Genomic DNA, 18,863 nt, shown 5'->3' on the forward strand with positions numbered 1-18,863 from the left:
CTAACTTAAGACTAAACATGAAGCAATTTTTGATTGAGTAGGTAAAAAATTGTTTATGGCCTGGCTGGTGTGGCTCAGTGGTTTGATTTCTGGTCAGGGTACAGGCTTGGTTGTAGGCTTAATCCCAAGTAGGGGGCATGTAGGAGGCAGTCAAATGATGATGTTTCTCTCTCATGGATGTTTCTATCTCTCTCTCCCTCCCTTTCTCTCTAAAATCAATAAAATACATATTTTTAAAAAATTGTTTGTTAAGAGTTGTTTTTTTTCTCCCCCAGAAGAGATATTTCAGTTTGTATTAAGTTTGTAAGATACTCATCATTCTTAACTATTTTGTACCTAGCCATTCACTCTCCTGCTTGTTTTTCCTTTTATATTTTGAATAAATGTTCCTTATATTTCCCAAGATGCATTCATTCCCTCATTCATATATATATATATATATATATATATATATATATATATATAAAGCATATATATATATATATATATAAAGCATATATATATATATATACTTTCAAAAATGTTTAGTGTGTACTCAGTGAGTATATATATGATATACTATATAAAAGCCATAGAGAGAAATAGAAGTACAGTTCTCAAGAAGTCTAATAAAATAATATTCTACAAAATTTTTATTTGATGTATTCCACTGGAATATTAAGGCAAGAAGGTTGTGTTGATAATAATTTACTTCTGTAGCTCAGCTTCCCATATCCTCTTGAGGTTGGTATGAATTCAAGATATATTTGTTCTTAGTTATTCTCTTGGAGATTTTCTTTTAATAACCAAGGTAGAGAAATAGCAGAGAAGAGTTGTTGCAGGAGTTATCGCTATATTTCCTTTCACTTTCTGGTAGAGTTTCTGGGGGCAAGTGAGGCAGTATCTAGTCCCATAAAACAAACTATGACTTTTATTTTATGCATCAATGTTTCTGTTTTTTTCTTCTTTTTGTAACTGAAACACACTGATTTTGCTTTCAAGGATGTGTTTGGTAAAATAGTGAATGGGTCCATCTAAATGTGGCCATTACAAATTCCGTTGTGCATATACAACACACAACCAATGTTTTCTTATATTGTTGTATAATCTTATACAGTTTCTTATATAGTTGTATAATCTTATAAGCATGTGATCATATCTCAGGTTGAGACTTGGTCATTTGCTCTGTATGCAAACATGTATTAAGAGAAAAAAGAATGGCGCTGAAGAACATGAATCTTATTGTCACTCAAACTAGGATTCAAATTTCAACTCTGCAGATGGAATGCCTGTGGAAGGTAATTTTTCTGAGCCTCATTAAACAAAATATTTAACATATGTACCTAACTTATATTATAGACAATGAAGTTTATGTTATTGAACTCAAGACATGACTGAATAATAATGACAATAGCTCATATTTATTGAGTGATTACTATTATTACACAATGCTTGGAGAGTGCCAACCTAAGTGCTAAATGGGAAGATGGAAAAGAAGAGGGGTTTACATATATTGTTGAATAGATCTAATATCTCATTTAGCAAATATATGCCATAAAGGGTGCTATGCTGAGATGTATTTGCAATGTGACATCTTTTAGGGTTGTAAGAAAGAATATGGAGCATCCTCAGCCTTAGAGGTAAGGGCTGATTGAGGCCACTGTAGGGCAGAGGTTGAATGTGAGAGGAGACTAAACCTGGCCCTGAGGCTTTGCTCCTGGATTTGTGCATCTCCACTGAAACTTTTGTGAAGGCTAAGTAAATCATTGTCATAGTAGGCAATACACCAATTCCTTTGGAAAAATTACTTTCAAATGTCTAGTAACATAAGATGGGGAGATAGTGATTGACATCAGGATCAGGACTAAGAGAAAGTTGAAAACTTTCAGGCCCTACCTGAATCACTGCATGTGTACAGAGTACAAGAGAAGAAGAAGAAGACTAGTATCTTCAGGATTTTTAGCAAGTGGTGGGTTAGAGGGATGAGTACATACATGTCTGATGGAAAAGTAAATGATGAAAGCTTCTATGATGAAACACCCTGTGAGTGAAATATTGGAGGCACTAGAATGAGCTGTTTCAAGCAGGTACTTAGTGTGAAGTTGTTAGTACATGTGTTGTTTACAGGGTAAACCAAGAACAAAGTAAATACCTCCAGGCTTCTGCCTGGTACAGAGGCTTGCATTTGAAATGTCCAATCATATATTATATAGTCCTTAGAGAAGGTACCTGACAGCCAATGCTTGTTATTCTTCCTTAGGTCATAAGCAGATCTATTAACTTGGAAGGAATATTCCAATTAAGTTTTTCTTAGGGGCTGTGGCTATGAGGGTTGTAGATCAGGTAAATAATTTAAAAATCAGACAACTTTAGACTTCTGGAAGCTTGACTTCCAGCTGCTGTTTACATAATATATATAGCCTAGGAAACATGAGTGACACCCAATGAACATAAGAAAACTTGGGAAAATGTGAGCATTTTTTGTTGGAGATTTCAAGATATTGCTAGGAGATTTTATATAGCTAGGGGTAAAATAATTTAGTTGGTAGGTGCAAAGATAAGTACAACTGATGTCTGTCTGCATTTTGGATGGCAGGTTTGAAACCTCACATACCAATGGATAGCTTTTCAACTTTATACATACCTGCAAGTAATCTAAGCTACTAAAATACAAACAAGAAAAGAGTAGCTAAGCAGCTCTTCCCATAGACTTTTTTTTTTTCCTCACCCGAGGACATTTTTCCATTTTTTGTTCAGATAGAGCGGGAGGGAGAGAGAGGAAGAGAGAGAGAGAGAGAGAGAGAGACATCGATGTGAAGGGACACATTGAGTGGCTGCCACCCGCACGACCAACCAGGGCCGGGGACAAACTGCAACTGAGGTACGTGCCCTTAGCGGGAACCGAACCCAGGTCTCTCTGTACCGCAGGCCAACACTCCAACCGCGGAGCCAAACCGGCCAGGGCTAGAGTTTGTTTTTTTTTTTTTTTTATCAGATACATAACTCTTTAAAGGTGGAAGGGACCCTATAAAATGTGTAGTTTAATTGCTTCATTTTACACACAGATTGATTGCAGCTTGAGTGAGCACAACACAGGAGTTAAGAGCATGGACCCAGCCTGGCCAGTGTGGCTCAGTAGTTGAGCATCAACCCATGCACCAAGATGTTGCTAGTTCGATTCCTGGTCAGGGCACATGCCCAGGTTGTGGGCCAAATCCTCAGTGGGGTGTATGCAGGAGGAGTCCAATCAATGTTTTCTCACATCAATGTTTCTATCTCTCTTCTTCTCCCTTCCTCTCTCTGTAAAATAAATAAAGAAAAAAAATTTTTAAAAAGAACATAGACCCAGGTACCCCATGCAAACCCAAGTTCCAAGACTCATAAGTTGTGTGAGCTTGGAAACCCTAAGGTTCCTGACATTTACTCTCAGGCAAGAAAACTAAGCCAGGTGAAATGGACTACTGGGTCTGATACAGTGCCTGACTGACACAGGTGGTTGGCTACCATGTCCTTGGGTACCATAAAAAGGACTGGTCACAGAAGCTTTGAAATTGATCCTTCAGGGAACCATTACTTAACTGAAGGAAACTAAGGGCTTTTTCTAATTTATGTATTCTCTCCACCCTCAAGTGTTATAGAGCTAGGTCCATACTCTGAGGAGTTTTATCCTTCATGTTTAAAACTCAGAGACATTTATGAAATAAAAAATTATGGGTGGCTGAAAAGGTCCTGGGGCAGAGATAAAGCTCAGCACAGGATATTCACATTTAATAGGTAATAACTTTATTAGAAAGATTTATGTTAAGAAAGAATAGAAACACAGGGATTACAATACCTCATAAAAAGGGTAGAACACAGTTATAAACTATACTGAGTATAATTCAGGAGGAGCTACTGGAGATGGTGAGGTGAAGTGACATCAGGTTCCTTCTAAAATTCCTCAATAGAGGCTGCCTGAGGCAATGCAGCCATTCATGCAACTGTCCCCTGAAGAAAAACTCAGATCTGGTGACAATCAATGCTTTTATACAATACCAGAGGCACAAGCATCTAAATTTACAGTATCATTTCTAGACAAGTCATAAGAGCATAACCATATAGTTTTTTTTTAATTAATTAATTTACTTTTTACAGATATTTCCCCATTTTCACCCATTGACTTCCCCTCCCCCACCCTCCGCATCATGTCCATTGTTCATACATACATGCATATGAGTTCTGTGCTTTATCTCTCCCTCCCATCCCACTTCAGGGGATTGTCAGTCTGTACCCCACTTCCATGATTCTGGGACTACTCAGTTCCTCAGACTGTTATGTTCATTATATTGCACAAATAAGTGAGATCATGTGATATTTGTCTTTCTCTGCTTGGCTTCTTTCTCTTAAAATAAAACTTTCCGGGTCCCCTCCATGTCATCTCAAAGGATAAAAGATCTTTCTTTCTTACAGCTGAATAGTAGTTCATTGTGTATATGTACCAATACTTTTTGATCCACTCATCTACTGATGGATACTTGGGCTGTTTCCAGATCTTAGCTATTGTAAATAGTGCTGCTACAAACATGGGGGTACACATATTCTTTCTGATTGGTGTTTCAGGCTTCTTAGGGTATATTCCTAGAAGCAAAATCACTGGGTCAAATGGAAATTCAATTTTTAATTTTTTGATGTAACACCATATTGTTTTCCATAGTGGCTGTACCAGTCTGCATTCCCACCAGCAGTGCACTAGAATCCCCTTTTCTTCACACCCTGGCCAAAACTTGTTTGATGATTTGTAGATGGTGGCCATTGTGACAGGTGTGAGGTGATATCTCATTGTTGTGTTAATTTGCATCTCTCTGACGATTAGTTATGTTGAACATTTCTTCATATGCCTCTTGTCCATTTGTATGTCCTGTTTGGAGAGGTGTCTACTTAGTACCTCTGCCCATTTTTTAATTGGGTTCTTTGTCTTCCTTTTGTTGAGTTGTACGAATACTCTATATATTTTGGAAATTAACCCCTTATCTGATGTATCACTGGCAATGATCTTCTCCCATACTGTGGGTTGCCTTTCCATTTTGATGGTTGTTTCTTTTGCTGTGCAGAAGCTTTTTAGTTACATGTAGTCCCATGTGTTCATTTTTTCCTTTATTTCTGTTGCCTTAGGTGATGTATCAGTGAAAATTCTTCTGTGTATGATGTTCAAAATTTTGTTGGCAACATTTTCTTCCAGAATTTTTATGGATTCACAGGTCACATTTAAGTCTTTTATCCATTTCAAAAAATTCAAGAAGGAAGGCTTCCAAACTTGTTTTATGAGGCCAGCATAATTATAATTCCAATACCAGAAAAAGACACTACATAGAAAGAAAACTACAGGCCAATATTCCTGATGAACATAGGCAGCAAAATCATGAATAAAATACTAGCAAATCGGATCCTGCAATACATCAAAAAAACTGTTCACCATGACCAAGTGGGATTCATCCCAGGGATTCAAGGCTGGTACAATATTCACAAATCAATAAATGTGATATACCACATAAACAAAATGAAGTATAAAAACCAAATGATCATATCAATAGATGCTCAAAAAGCATGCAACAAAATCCAGCATCCATTTCTGATAAAAACGCTCAGCAATGTGGGAATAGAGGGATCATGTCTCAATATAATAAAGGCCATATATGAAAGACCTACAGCCAACAACATACTCAATGGGCAGAAACGAAAAACCTTTCCCCTAATGACAGTAACAAGACAGGGATGTCCAATTTCACCACTTTTATTTAACATTGTATTGGAAGTCTTAGCCACAGCAATCAGACAGGACGAAAAAATAAAAGGGATCCAAATTGGAAAGGAGAAATTGAAACTGTCATTATTTGCAGATGACATGATATTATACATAGAAAACCCTAAAGACTCCATCAAAAACCTACTAGACTTAATAAATGAATTAGGCAAAGCAGCAGGATACAAAATAAACGTCAAGAAATTGACAACATTCTTATACACCAATGATGAACTCACAGAAAGAGAAACTGAAAAAACAATCCCATTTACCATCGTGGCAAAAAAATTAAGATACCTAAGAATAAACTTAACCGAACAAGTAAAATACTTATTTGCAGAAAAGTACAGGACATGTAAAGAAGAAATAGAGGAAGATATAAAAAAAGTGGAAGCACATACCTTGTTCATGGATTGGAAGAATTAACATCATTAAAATGTTCATATCACCCTAAACAATCTATAGATTCAATGCAATCCCCAACAACATATTTCACAGAACTGCAACAAATACTTCAAAAGTTCCTATGGAACCATAAAAGACCCCAAATAGCCACAGCAATTTGGAAAAGAAGGACAAAGTAGGTGGGATCACAACACCAGATATCAGGTTATACTACAAAGTGACTGTAATCAAACCAGTCTGGTACTGGTACAAGAACAGGCATAGACAACAGTGGAAAAGAACAGAGAACCCAGAAATGGACCCAAGGCAATATGCTCAATTAATATTTGACAAAGGTGGCAAGAGCATACAGTGGAGTAAGACAGCCTCTTTAATAAATGGTGTTGGGAAAATTGGACAGCTACATGCAAAAAAAGTGAAACTAGATCATCAACTTACACCATACACAAAAATAAACTCAAAATGGTTTCCAGGAAGTTTTTAATTTCTTTCTTGATCTCCACGGTAACCCATTCATTGTTAAATAACATGCTATTTAGCCTCCATGTTTTCAAATGTCTTTGAATGTTTTTGTTGCAGTTGATTTCTAGTTGCATGTCACTGTGATTTTAGAAGATTCTTGATATGATTTCAATCTTCTTGAACTTGTAGAGACTTAGTTTGTGTCCAAACATGTGATCCATCTTTGAGAATGTCCCATGTGGACTTGAGAAGAATGTGAATTCTGCAGTTTTGGCGTGTAATTCTCTGTAGATATCTATTAAATCCATTTCGTGTAGTGCTTCATTTTAAGTCTGTGTTACTTTGTTAATTTTTGGTCTATAAGATCTATCCAGTAATGTCAGGGGGTGTTGAAGTCCCCTACTATAATTTTTTGCTGTCAATTTCTCCTTTGAAGTCCTCCAAAATATTTTTAATATATGTTGGTGCTCCCATATTGGGTGCATATATGTTTATCAAGGTTATATCTTCCTGTTGGATAGATCCTTTCAATATTATGTAGTGGCCTTCTTTGTCTCTAGTTATGACCTTAATTTTAAAATCTATTTTATCAGATATGAGTATTGCTACTCCAGCTTTTTTCTGATTTTCTTTGCTTGAAAGATTTTTTTCCATCCCTTCTCTTTCAACCAATGTGAGTTTTTGTTGTGAGGTGGGTCTCTTGTAAGCAACATATATGTGAGTCATGCTTTCTTATCCAGTCAACTACCCTGTGTCGTTATATCAGAGCATTCAATCCATTCAAATTTAAGGTGATAATTGATATGTACTTATTTATCGCCATTTTTGTTTATTGTACTTCTTTTTTTCTTCCTATTTCTTCTACTGATTACAGCAGTCCTTTTAGCAAATCTTGCAGTTCTGGTTTGGTGTTAATATATTCCCTTAGCCCTTTTTTGTCTGGAAAGCTCTTTACTTGACCTTCTATGTTGAATGATAGCCTTGTTGGATAGAGTAGTCTTGGATTCAGATCCTTCTTTTTCATGACCTTGATTACTTCATGCCATTCCCTTCTGGCTTGTAGTGTTTCTGTTGAGAAGTCAGCTGAGAGGCTTATCGGGATTCCTTTATAAGTCACCTGTTGCTTATCTCTTGCTGCCTTTATGATTCTTTCTTTTTCTTTAATTTTGGGCATTTTAATTACTATGTGTCTTGGTGTTGGCCTGTTTGTGTTCTTCTTACTTTGGGCTCTCTGTACTTCTTAAACTTGAATGCCTTCTTCCTTCATCAAGTTAGGAAACTTTTCTGTCATTATTTCTTCAAATATATTCTCTAACACTTTTGCCCATTTTCTTCCTCTTCAGGGACTCCTATGATATGCAAATGTTATTACATTTCCAGTTTTCCCACAGTTCTCTTAAGCTATTTTCCTATTTTTTTAATCAATTTTTTCTTATGTTTTTCTAATTGGTTGATTTTTTCTATCCTGTCTTTTAATTCACTGATCTGAACCTCAGCTTCCTCTCCTCTGCTGGTTAGTCTTTCCGAAGTGTTCATTATTTCTGATATGTCATTCTTCCTTTTTTCTTGGTGGTTTTTAATTTCCAACTGCCTGATTTTCTTTTATTTTTTTTTATTTTTTCTTTTTATTAATTAATTTTGTTACAGATGTTTCTCCTTTCCCCCCCATTGATTCCCCCCTCCCCCTCCCTCCCTGCCCTTTCCCCAGTTTATTGTCCATGTCCACTGTTCATGCATACATGAATATAAGTTCTGTGGTTTATCCCTTCCCCACCACCCCACTCTTCTGGGGATTGTCAGTCTGTACCCCACTTCCACGTCTCTGGGATTATCCATTTCCTCAGAATATGATGTTCATTATATTCCATAAGAAAGTGGAATCATATGATACTTGTCTTTCTCTGTTTGTCTTGTTTAAGTTAGGATGATACTTTCCAGGTCCTTCCATGTACTCTCAAAGGATAAGAGATCTTTCTTTCTTACAGCTGCGTAGTACTCCATTGTGTATATGTACCATGGATTTTTTATCCATTCATCTACTAATGGACACTTGGGCTGTTTCCAGATCTTGCTATTGAAAATAGTGCTGCTACAGACATGGGAGTACATATATTTTTTTCTGATTGGTGTTTCAAGCTTCTTAGGATATGTTCCAAGAAGTGGAATCACTGGGTCGAATGGAAGTTCAATTCTTAGTATTTTGAGGCAACACCATATTTTTTCCCATAGTGGCTGCACCAGTCTGCATTCCCACAAGCAGTGCACTAAAGTCCCCTTTTCTCCACACCCTCGCCAACACTTGTTTGATGATTTGTTGATAGCGGCCATTCTGACAGGTGTGAGGTGATGCCTCATTGTTGTTTTAATTAGCATCTCTCTGATGATTAGGGATGATGAGTATTTCTTCATATGTCTCTTAGCCATTTGCATGTCCTGTTTGGAGAGGTGTCTATTTAGTTCCTCAGCCCGTTTTTTAATTGGATTCTTTGTCTTCCTTTTGTGGAGTTGTATGAGCACTCTGTATGTATTGGAAATTAACCACTTATCTAATACATAATTGGCAATTATTCTGTCCAATACAGTGAGTAGCCTTTTCGTTTTGAGGATTGTATCTTTCACTGTGCAGTAGCTTTTGCATTTGATATAGTCCCATGTGTTCATTTTCTCCTTTGTTTCTATTGACTTAGGTGATGTGTCATTAAAAATTCTGCTGTGTATGATGTCTGAAATTTTGTTGCCTACAGTTTCTTCTAGGATTTTTATGGATTCATGAGTCACATTTAAGTCTTTTATCCATTTTGAGTTTATTCTTGTGTAGGGTGTAAGTTGATGGTCTAGTTTCATTTTTCTGCAAGTAGCTGTCCAATTTTCCCAGCACCATTTCTTAAAGAAGGTGTCCTTACTCCACTGTATGCTCTTGCCACCTTTGTCAAATATTAATTGAGCATATTGCCTTCAGTCAATTTCTGGGTTCTCCGTTCTGTACCACTGGTCTATATGCCTGTTGTTGTGCCAGTACCAGGCTGTTTTGATTAAAGTGGCTTTGTAGTATAACCAGAAATCTGGTATTGTTATCCCTCCAACTTTATTCTTCCTTTTCAAGATTGCAGAGGCTGTTCAAAGCCGTTTTTTGTTCCACATGAACTTTTGAAACAATTGTTCTAATTCTGTGAAGTATGCCGTTGGTATTTTGATAGGGATTGTGTTGAATCAATAGATAGCTTTGGGTAATATGGACATTTTAATGATGTGAATTCTCCCAATCCATGAACAGGGTATGTGCTTCCACATTTTTATATCTTCCTCTATTTCTTTTTTTAATGACCTGTAGTTTTCTGCGAATAGATTCTTTATTTCTTTGGTTAAGTTGATTCCTAGGTATCTTAATTTTTTTGCTGCAATGGTAAATGGGATTGTTTTCTTAGTTTCTCTTTCTGTCAGTTCATAATTGGTGTATAAGCATGTTGTAGATTTCTTGACGTTTATTTTGTATCCTGCTACTTTGCCAAATTCATTTATTAAGTCTAGTAAACATTTGATGGAGTCTTTGAGGTGTTCTATTTATAGTATCATGTCATCTGCAAATAATGACAGTTTCACTTTCTCCTTTCCAATTTGGATCCCGTTTATTTTTTCATCCTGTCTGATTGCTGTGGCTAAGACTTCCAGTACGATGTTAAATAAGAGTGGCGAAAGTGGGCATCCTTGCCTTGTACCTGTTCTTAAGGGAAATGTTTTTAGGTTTTGCCCATTGAGTATGATGTTGGCTGTAGGTCTTTCATATATGGCCTTTATTATGTCGAGATATGATCCCTCTATTCCCACACTGCTGAGCGTTCTTATCAGAAATGAATGCTGGATTTTGTCGAAGGCTTTTTCGGCTTCTATTGATATAATCATGTGGTTTTTATTCTTCATTTTTTTATGTGGTGTATTATATTTATTGTTTTGCGAATATTGTACCAGCCTTGAATTCCTGGGATGAATCCCATTTGGTCATGGTGGATAATTTTTTTGTGTATTGCTGGATCCGATTTGCTTGTATTTTGTTCAGGATTTTGGCATCTATGTTCATCAGGGATATTGGCCTGTAGTTTTCTTTTTTTGTAGTGTCATTTTCTGGTTTTGGAATTAGAATTATGCTGGCTTCATAAAACGAATTTGGAAGTCTCCCTCCTTCTTGGATTTTTTGAAATAGTTTGAGGAGAATGGGTATTAATTCTTCTTTTAATGTTCGGTGACATGCCCCCGTGAAGCCATCCGGGCTTGGGCTTTTGTTTTTTGGGTGAGTCTTGATTACATCGTCGATTTCTTTTGATGTTATTGGTCTGTTCAAGTTTTCTATCTCTTCCTGATCCAGTTTTGGGAGACTATGTGTTTCTAGAAATTTGTCCATTTTGTTAAGATTGTCGAATTTGTTGCCATATAATTGTTCATAGTAGTTGTTTATGATCTTTTGGATTTCTGTGGTGTCAGTTGTTATCTCTCCTCTTTCATTTCTGATTTTGTGAATTTGGGTTCTCTCTCTTTGTTTCTTGGTGAGTCTAGCTAAGGGTCCATCAATCTTGTTTTTCTTTTAAAAAAACCAGCTTTTTGTTTATTGTTCCTTTGAATTATTTTTTTGGTCTCTATGTCATTTATTTCTGCTATGATCTTTACTATTCCCTTCCGTCTACTTGCTGTGCGGTTTTCTTTTTTTTGCTCTCTAGTTCTTTAAGTTGTGTGGTTAGATAATCTATTAGAGATTTTTCTTGTTTTTTTTTTAGGTAGGCCTGTAGTGCTATGAACTTCCCTCTCAGAACTGCTTTTGCTGCATCCCATACATTTTGTGTTGTTGTGTCTTCATTTTCATTGGTTTCCTGGAAGTGTTTGATTTCTTCCTTGATCTCCTCGGTGACTCTTTCATTGTTTAATAATATGTGTTTCGCTTCCATGTGTTCAAATGTCTTTGTATTTTCCTCTTGCAATTGATTTCTAGTTTCATGCCATTTTTATCATAGAAGATGTTTGATATGATTTAAGTCTTCTTGAACTTGTAGAAACTTAGTTTGTGCCTTAACATGTGGTCTGTCTTTGAGAATGTCCCATGTGCACCTGAGAAGAATGTGAATTCTGTAGTTTTGGGGTGTAATTCTATGTAGATATCTACTAAATCCATTTGGTCTAGTGCTTCATTTAGAGTCTGTTTTTCGTTTCTAATTTTTTGTCTAGAGGATCTATCCAGTGATGTCAGTGGGGTGTTGAAGTCCCCTGCTATGATTGTATTGCTATCGATTTCTCCTTTGAAGTGCTCCAGAAGTTTTTTTTTTTTTTTTTTTTTTTTTTTTAATATATGTTGGTGCTTTTATATTGGGTGCATATATGTTTTTCAAGGTTATATCTTCCTGTTGCATAGATCATTTCAATATTATGTAGGGGCCTTCTTTTTCTCTAGTTATGTCCTTCATTCTGAAATCTATTTTAACAGATATGAGTATTGCTACCCCAGTTTTGTTTTCTTTTCCGTTTGCTTGGAAGATTTTTTTCAATCCCTTCACTTTCAATCTATGTTAGTCTTTTGTTGAGAGGTGGGCCTCTTGTAAACATCATATAGATGACTCATGCTTTCTTATCCAATAAGCTACTCTGTGTCTTTTTATGGGAGCATTTCATCCATTTACATTTAAGGTGATTATTGATATGTGCTTATTTATTGCCATTTTTGTTTAGTGTGGTTCTATTTTTCTTCCCATTTCTCCTGCTAATTACAGCAGTCCTTTTAACATTTCTTGCAGTGCTGTTTTGGTGCTAATGTATTCCCTTAGCCTTTTTTTGTTTGGGAAGCTCTTTATTTGACCTTCAATTTTGAGTGATAGACTTGCTGGGTAGAGTAGTCTTGGATTCAGATCCTTGTTTTTCATGATCTTGATTACTTCATGCGATTCCCTTCTGGCCTGTAGTGTTTCTTGTGAGAAGTTAGCTGAGAGCCTTATGGGGTTTCCTTTGTAGGTAACCTCTTGCTTATCTCTTGCTGCTTTTAGGATTCTCTCTTTGTCTTTAATTTTTGGCAGTTTGATTACTATGTGTCTTGATGTGGGCCTGTTTAGATTCTTTTTACTTGGGGCCCTCTGTGCTTCTTGAACTTGAATACCTTCTTCCTTCACCAAATTTGGGAAGTTTTCTGTCACTATTTCTTTGAATATATTCTCTAACCCTTGCTCATTTTCTTCTTCTTCAAGGACTCCTATGATGTGAATATTATTCCATTTCCAGTTGTCCCACAGTTCTCTTAACGTGTCTTCCTGTTTTTTTAATCTTTTTTTTTCCTTTTGGTTTTCTGAGTGGTTGATTTTTTCTACCCTGTCTTCTAACTCACTGATCCTGTCCTTAGGTTCCCCTACTCTGCTTTTTAGACCTTCCAATGTGTTTTTCATTTCTGCTATGTCATTCTTCATTTCTTCTTGTTGGTTTTTAATTTCCACCTGGTTGATTTTCAACATTTTCATGTCTTTATTCATGGTGCTCTTGTCCTTACACATGCTGTTGAGCTTCCTCAACATCATGGCTCTGAATTCTAGTTCTGTTAACTTGCTTAACAGCACCTCATTTATCTCATCCTTCGTAGAGGTGTGTTGTTCTTTCATTTTGGTTTTGTTTCTGTTATTCACCATTTTGGCTATCACAGTGGGCTTTGGAGTCTGTCAAATTTTCCCTGTGGGTGTTGGTGTTCTGCTGTTTGTGGCTCCCCCTCCTCGGTTTGGATGAGCCAGGGAGGACCAACTTTAAACACCACCGTCAAGTCTTAGCTTTTCTGGTTAGTGTTGCTAGCCTAGGAAATGGTAGTTATCCTCTGGCTTTTTTTGCCTGGAGGCTATTAGTAGAGGTCACCCGAAGACCCTTGGTTTCTAAGTTGCCTAAAAAAGTCCCTCAGGTGCTCAGTGGAAGAGGATTTCCCGAGTGTGTGGCAGCTGCTGGTTGTTAATGGGCCTCAATTAGCATTTCAATGGCCACCAGGTGGGTTTGAATCTCTGAGGGAGCGTCCTCTGCCTCTTCTCAGGGCCCTGGAAGGATTAAAATGACCACAGTCCTGCGTGGCTGCACTCAGCGAAAGCTTTAGCACTCTCCAAAACCCAAGTGCTCCACACAGTTCCAGTCCAGTGTCTTCAGCTTTTTGAATTTTAATTATGATGTGGATGTCTTTGGGTTAATTTTGTTTGGGACTCTCTATGCTCTAGACTTGTATGTCTGTTTCCTTCACCACATAAGGAAACTTTTCTGTCATTATTGTTTTAAATAGATTTTCAATTCTTTGTTCTCTCTTGTCCTTCTTTCATCCTCATGATGCAAATATTGGTATGCCTGAAGTTGTCCCAGAGGCTCCTTACACTATTCTCATTTTTTTTTTGTTATTTTATTTCTCTTTTTGCAGTTCTGCTCAGTTCATTTTTGCTTCCTATTGTACAAATTGATGGTTTTCTTCTTGACTTCACCTACTCTACTATTGATTCCCTGTAAATAATTCTTTAATTAATGCATCTTTCATTTCTGACTGGTCCTTGGGAGGTACTTACTCAGGCTGATGAGCTGCAAGGTCTGGCTGTGACCACTGACCACTGAACTCTAACCACCTTGGAGTATCAGCTGTGCAGGGCCCTTTACACAGAACAGTAATTACTTCAGCAGAACTCTGGTACTCACTGTTTCCACCCCTTGAGTGTTTTGATCATGGAGGTGGTTGAGTCATTGTGCTCAATATGATCTGAAGCTGTTCACTAGGTATGCTTCCTCTGGGTTTCCTAGGAAATGCAGGCCAAGATCAGCCACTGCCTATGCCCAGGGTCACTAGGCAAAATCTACAAAGCAATCTGCAGATGGCTGCTTCTTACATTGGATTTGGAGGTACCCAGAGAAAGCAAAGGTGTAAACCAAGGTGGGTTGTTAGTAGTGCCAGTCCTGTGGATATTTAGCAAGAAGTATGGGATTTGATGAGGCCAGATACTGCTTGTCTGAGAGATCTTAGGAAAATCTGAAGCATGAGCCATGACATGTCATTCCTCTGATAAAGCCACTGGAAAGAGCTTCAGTGGGCCAAAATTTGGATGAAATGGGGTCTCAGGGAACCACCAGGATAGGGTAAACATTGTTAGCCAGGTTGATGAAGTCTCAGTTATAGCACAAGCTGCTGGCTCTGTGGGGTGCAGTTCATCCAAAGAATAGTGGTCTCTGACAACACATCTGTCTGGGAGAAAGCTGCCCATTGATCTCCTGGCCTAATGCCAAATAGTTCAATTCCTTTCCATATGTCTCTGGTGCTTTTCAAGCTACTAGCCCTGTGATGGAGCCCAGGAGGAGTGAGTTCAAGTAAGTCCATATGTGGGAAAATCATATTAAGCATCTTCTCATATCACAATGGCATGAAACTAGAAATCAATTACAATGAAACCATGAAGAAACATCCAAATACATGGAGGCTAAATATCATGTTATTAAACAATGAATGGAGATCAAGGAAAAACTTAAAAACTTCCTGGAAACCAATGAAAATGAACACACAACACAAAATCAATGGGACACATCAAAAGCAGCCCTGAGAGGGAAGTTCAAAGCACTACAAGCTTACCTCAAAAAAACAAGAATAATTTCTAATTTACTGTATAACCTCAAAATCTAACAACTAGAAAGCAAAGAAAAAGAAAAACCCAGAGCAAGGAGAAGAAAAGAAACAATAAAGGTCAGGGACAAAATAACTGACATAGAGACTAAAAAAATGTTAAAAAAAAATAGAAAAAAATAATGAAATAAAGAGCTGGTTCTTTGAAAAGATAAACAAGATGGAAAAACACTTAGTTAGATGCACCAAGAAACAAATAAAGAGGACCCAAGTAAACAAAATCACAAATGAAAGAGGAGAAGTAACAACTGACACACAGAAATACAAGGAACGATTAACAAATACTTTGAACAGTTATAGGCCAACACATTGGACACTCTAGGTAAAATGGGCAAAATTCTAGAAACACATAGTCTCACAAAACTGAACTTAGAAGAGATGGAAAACTCAAGCAGATCAATAACAACTAATGAGATTGAAGATGTAATAAAGAAACTCCCAACAAACAAAGCCTGGGCCCGGATGGCTTCATGGGGGAGTTTAACTGAACATCAAAGAAGAGCTAACACCCATTCTCTTCAAACTATTCTAAAAATTTTAAGAACAAAAGACATCCAAACTCATGTTATGAGGCTAGCATAATTCTAATTCCAAAACCAGATAGAGACACTACAAAAAAAGAAAACTACAGGACAATATCCATGATTAATATAGATGCCAAAAATCTTAACAAAATATTACCAAATCAAATCCAGCAATACATTAAATAAAATATTTACAATGACCAAGTGGGATTCATCTCAGGGATGCAAGGCTGGTACAATATATGCAAATCAATAAATGTGATACATCACATAAATAAAATGAAAGATAAAAACCATATAATCATATAAATAGATACTGAAAAAGCATTCAACAAAATCAAGCAATCATTTCTGAAGAAAACACTAAGCAATGTGGGAATAGAGGGATCACTTCTCAACATAATAAATCCCATAGATGAAAAACCAACAACCAACTCAATGTGTAAAAACTATAAGCATTTCCCATAAGAAAAGGAACGAGACAGGCATGCCCACTTTTGCCACTCTTATTAAATATAGTATCATCAGTTTTAGCCACAGTAATTAGACATGAAGAAAAAATAAAAGGCGTCCAAATTGGAAAGGAGAAAGAAAATTTTCATCATTTGTAGATAACATAATAGTGTACATAAAAATCCTTAAAGACTCCATAAAAAATCTGTTGGATTTAATAAACAATTTGGCAAAGTAGCAGGATACAAAATTAACATCAAGAAATAGATGGCATTCTTATACACCAATAATGAACTCACAGAAAGAGAAAATAAAAAACAAAAACAAAAACAAAAACAAAAAAAAAACATCATGCTAACCATTGTGTTAAAGAATTAAGATATCTATCCCACCAGTGTGGTTTAATGGTTGAGTGTTGACCGAAGAGGTTGCTGGTGCTATTCCCAGTCAGGACACATGTTCAGGTTGTGGGTCTGATCCCCCATTGGGGGGACATGCAGGAGAAAGCCAATTGATGTTCTCTCTCATCAATGTTCCTATCTCTCTCTCCCTCTAAAATTAATAAAGAAAATATTTTTTTTAAATTAAAATACCTAGAAATAAACTTTACCAAAGAAGTAAATGACTTATTCGCAGAAAACTATAGGACATTGAAAAAGGAAATTAAAGAAGATATAAAAAAGTGGAAATACATACTTTTTTCATGGATTGGGAATTAAAATAATTAAAATGTTTATGCTACCCAAAGCAATCTATAGATTCAATGCAATCTCCATCAAAATACCAACAACATACTTTATAACACTAGAACAAACACTCCAAAAGTTTATATGGAACCAAAAAAGACACTGAATAGCCACAGCAAACTTGAAAAAGAAGAACAAAGTTGGAGGGATCACATTGCCAGATTTCAGGTTATACTACAAAGCCACTGTAATCAAAACAGCCTGGTACTGGCACAAGAACAGACATATAGACCCGTGGAACAGAATAGAGAACCCAGAAATGGACCCAAGACAATATGCTCAATTAATATTTGACAAACATGGCAAAAGCATACAGTGGAGTCAAGACAGTCTCTTTAATAAATGGTGTTAGAAAAATTGGACAGCTACTTGCAAAAAAATAAAGATAGAACACCATCTTAAACTACACATGAGAATAAACACAAAATGGATAAAAAACTTAAATGTAACTCGTGAATCCATAAAAATCCTAAAAGAAAATGTAGGCAACAAAATTTCAGTCATCATATGCAGCAAAATTTTCACCAATACAACATCTAAGTCAAGAGAAACAAGGAAAAAAATGAACACATGGGACTACATCAAACTCAAAAGCTTCTGCACAACAAAAGAAACAACCATCAAAATGTATAGGAAACCCACTCACTATATGAGAGACCATAATTGGCAATGATGCATCAGATAAGGAGTTAATTTTCAAAATATATTGAGTACTCATACAACTCAACAAAAGGAAGACAAAAAAGCCAATTAAAAAAATGGGCAGAAGACCTAAATAGACACCACTCCAAACAGGGCATACAAATGGCCAAGAGACATATGAAAAAATGCTAAATTTCACTCATCATCAGAGAGAAGCAAATTAAAACAACTATGAGGTATCACTTCACATCTGTCAGAATGGCCGCCATCAACAAATCATCAAACAACAAGTGTTGGCAAGGGTGTGGAGAAAAGGGGACTCTAGTACACTGCTAGTGGGAATGCAGATTGATGCAACCACTGTGGAAACCACTATGGTGTTACCTCAAAAAGTTAAAGATGGAACTGCCATTTGACCCAGTGATACCACTTCTAGGAATATGCCCTAAGTAACCTGAAACACCAATCGGAAGGAATATATGTACCCCTATGTTCATAGCAGCACTATTTACAATAGCTAAGTTCTGGAAACAACACAAGTGTCCATCAGTAGATGAGTGGATAAAAAAGCTGTGGTACATGTATACAATGGAATACTATGCAGCTATAAGAAAGAAAGATCTCTTATTTTTTGAGATGGCATGGAAGGACCTGGAAAGTATTATGCTAAGCAAAACAAGCCAAGCAGAGAAAGACAAATATTACATAATGTCACTTATTTGTGAAATATAATGAACTAAACAAACTGCTGAACAAAATTAACCCAGAGACATAGAGATGGGTTACAGACTGACAAGCCTCAGAGGAGGGGTGTTTGTGTGGGAAGAAATAAATGACAGAACTTACATGCATGTATGCAGGACCAGTGAACATAGACAACAAAGCTGGGGAATGGGGCAGGGGGAGAAGAAAAGAAGGGTGTCAGTGGGGTAAAAATCAGAAACATCTGTAACAAAAACAAATTAATAAATAAAAAATTTAAAAAATAAATAAAACCATAAATTTTTAGGAAAAAAAAAGTTTATATGAAAACAGAAAGGATCCTGATAGCCACAGCAATCTTGAAAAAAAAAAGAAAAATAGGAATAAAGTAGGATGGATCACAATACTGGCTATCAGGTTATACTATAGAGCAATAGTAATCAAAACAGCCTGGTATTGGCACAAGAACAAGCATCTAGATCAATGGAACAAAACAGAGAGCCCAGAAATTGACAAATTTG

Source organism: Molossus molossus, unplaced genomic scaffold (assembly GCF_014108415.1).
Source record: "Molossus molossus isolate mMolMol1 unplaced genomic scaffold, mMolMol1.p scaffold_m16_p_2, whole genome shotgun sequence".
In the NCBI taxonomy this organism is placed as follows: domain Eukaryota; kingdom Metazoa; phylum Chordata; class Mammalia; order Chiroptera; family Molossidae; genus Molossus; species Molossus molossus.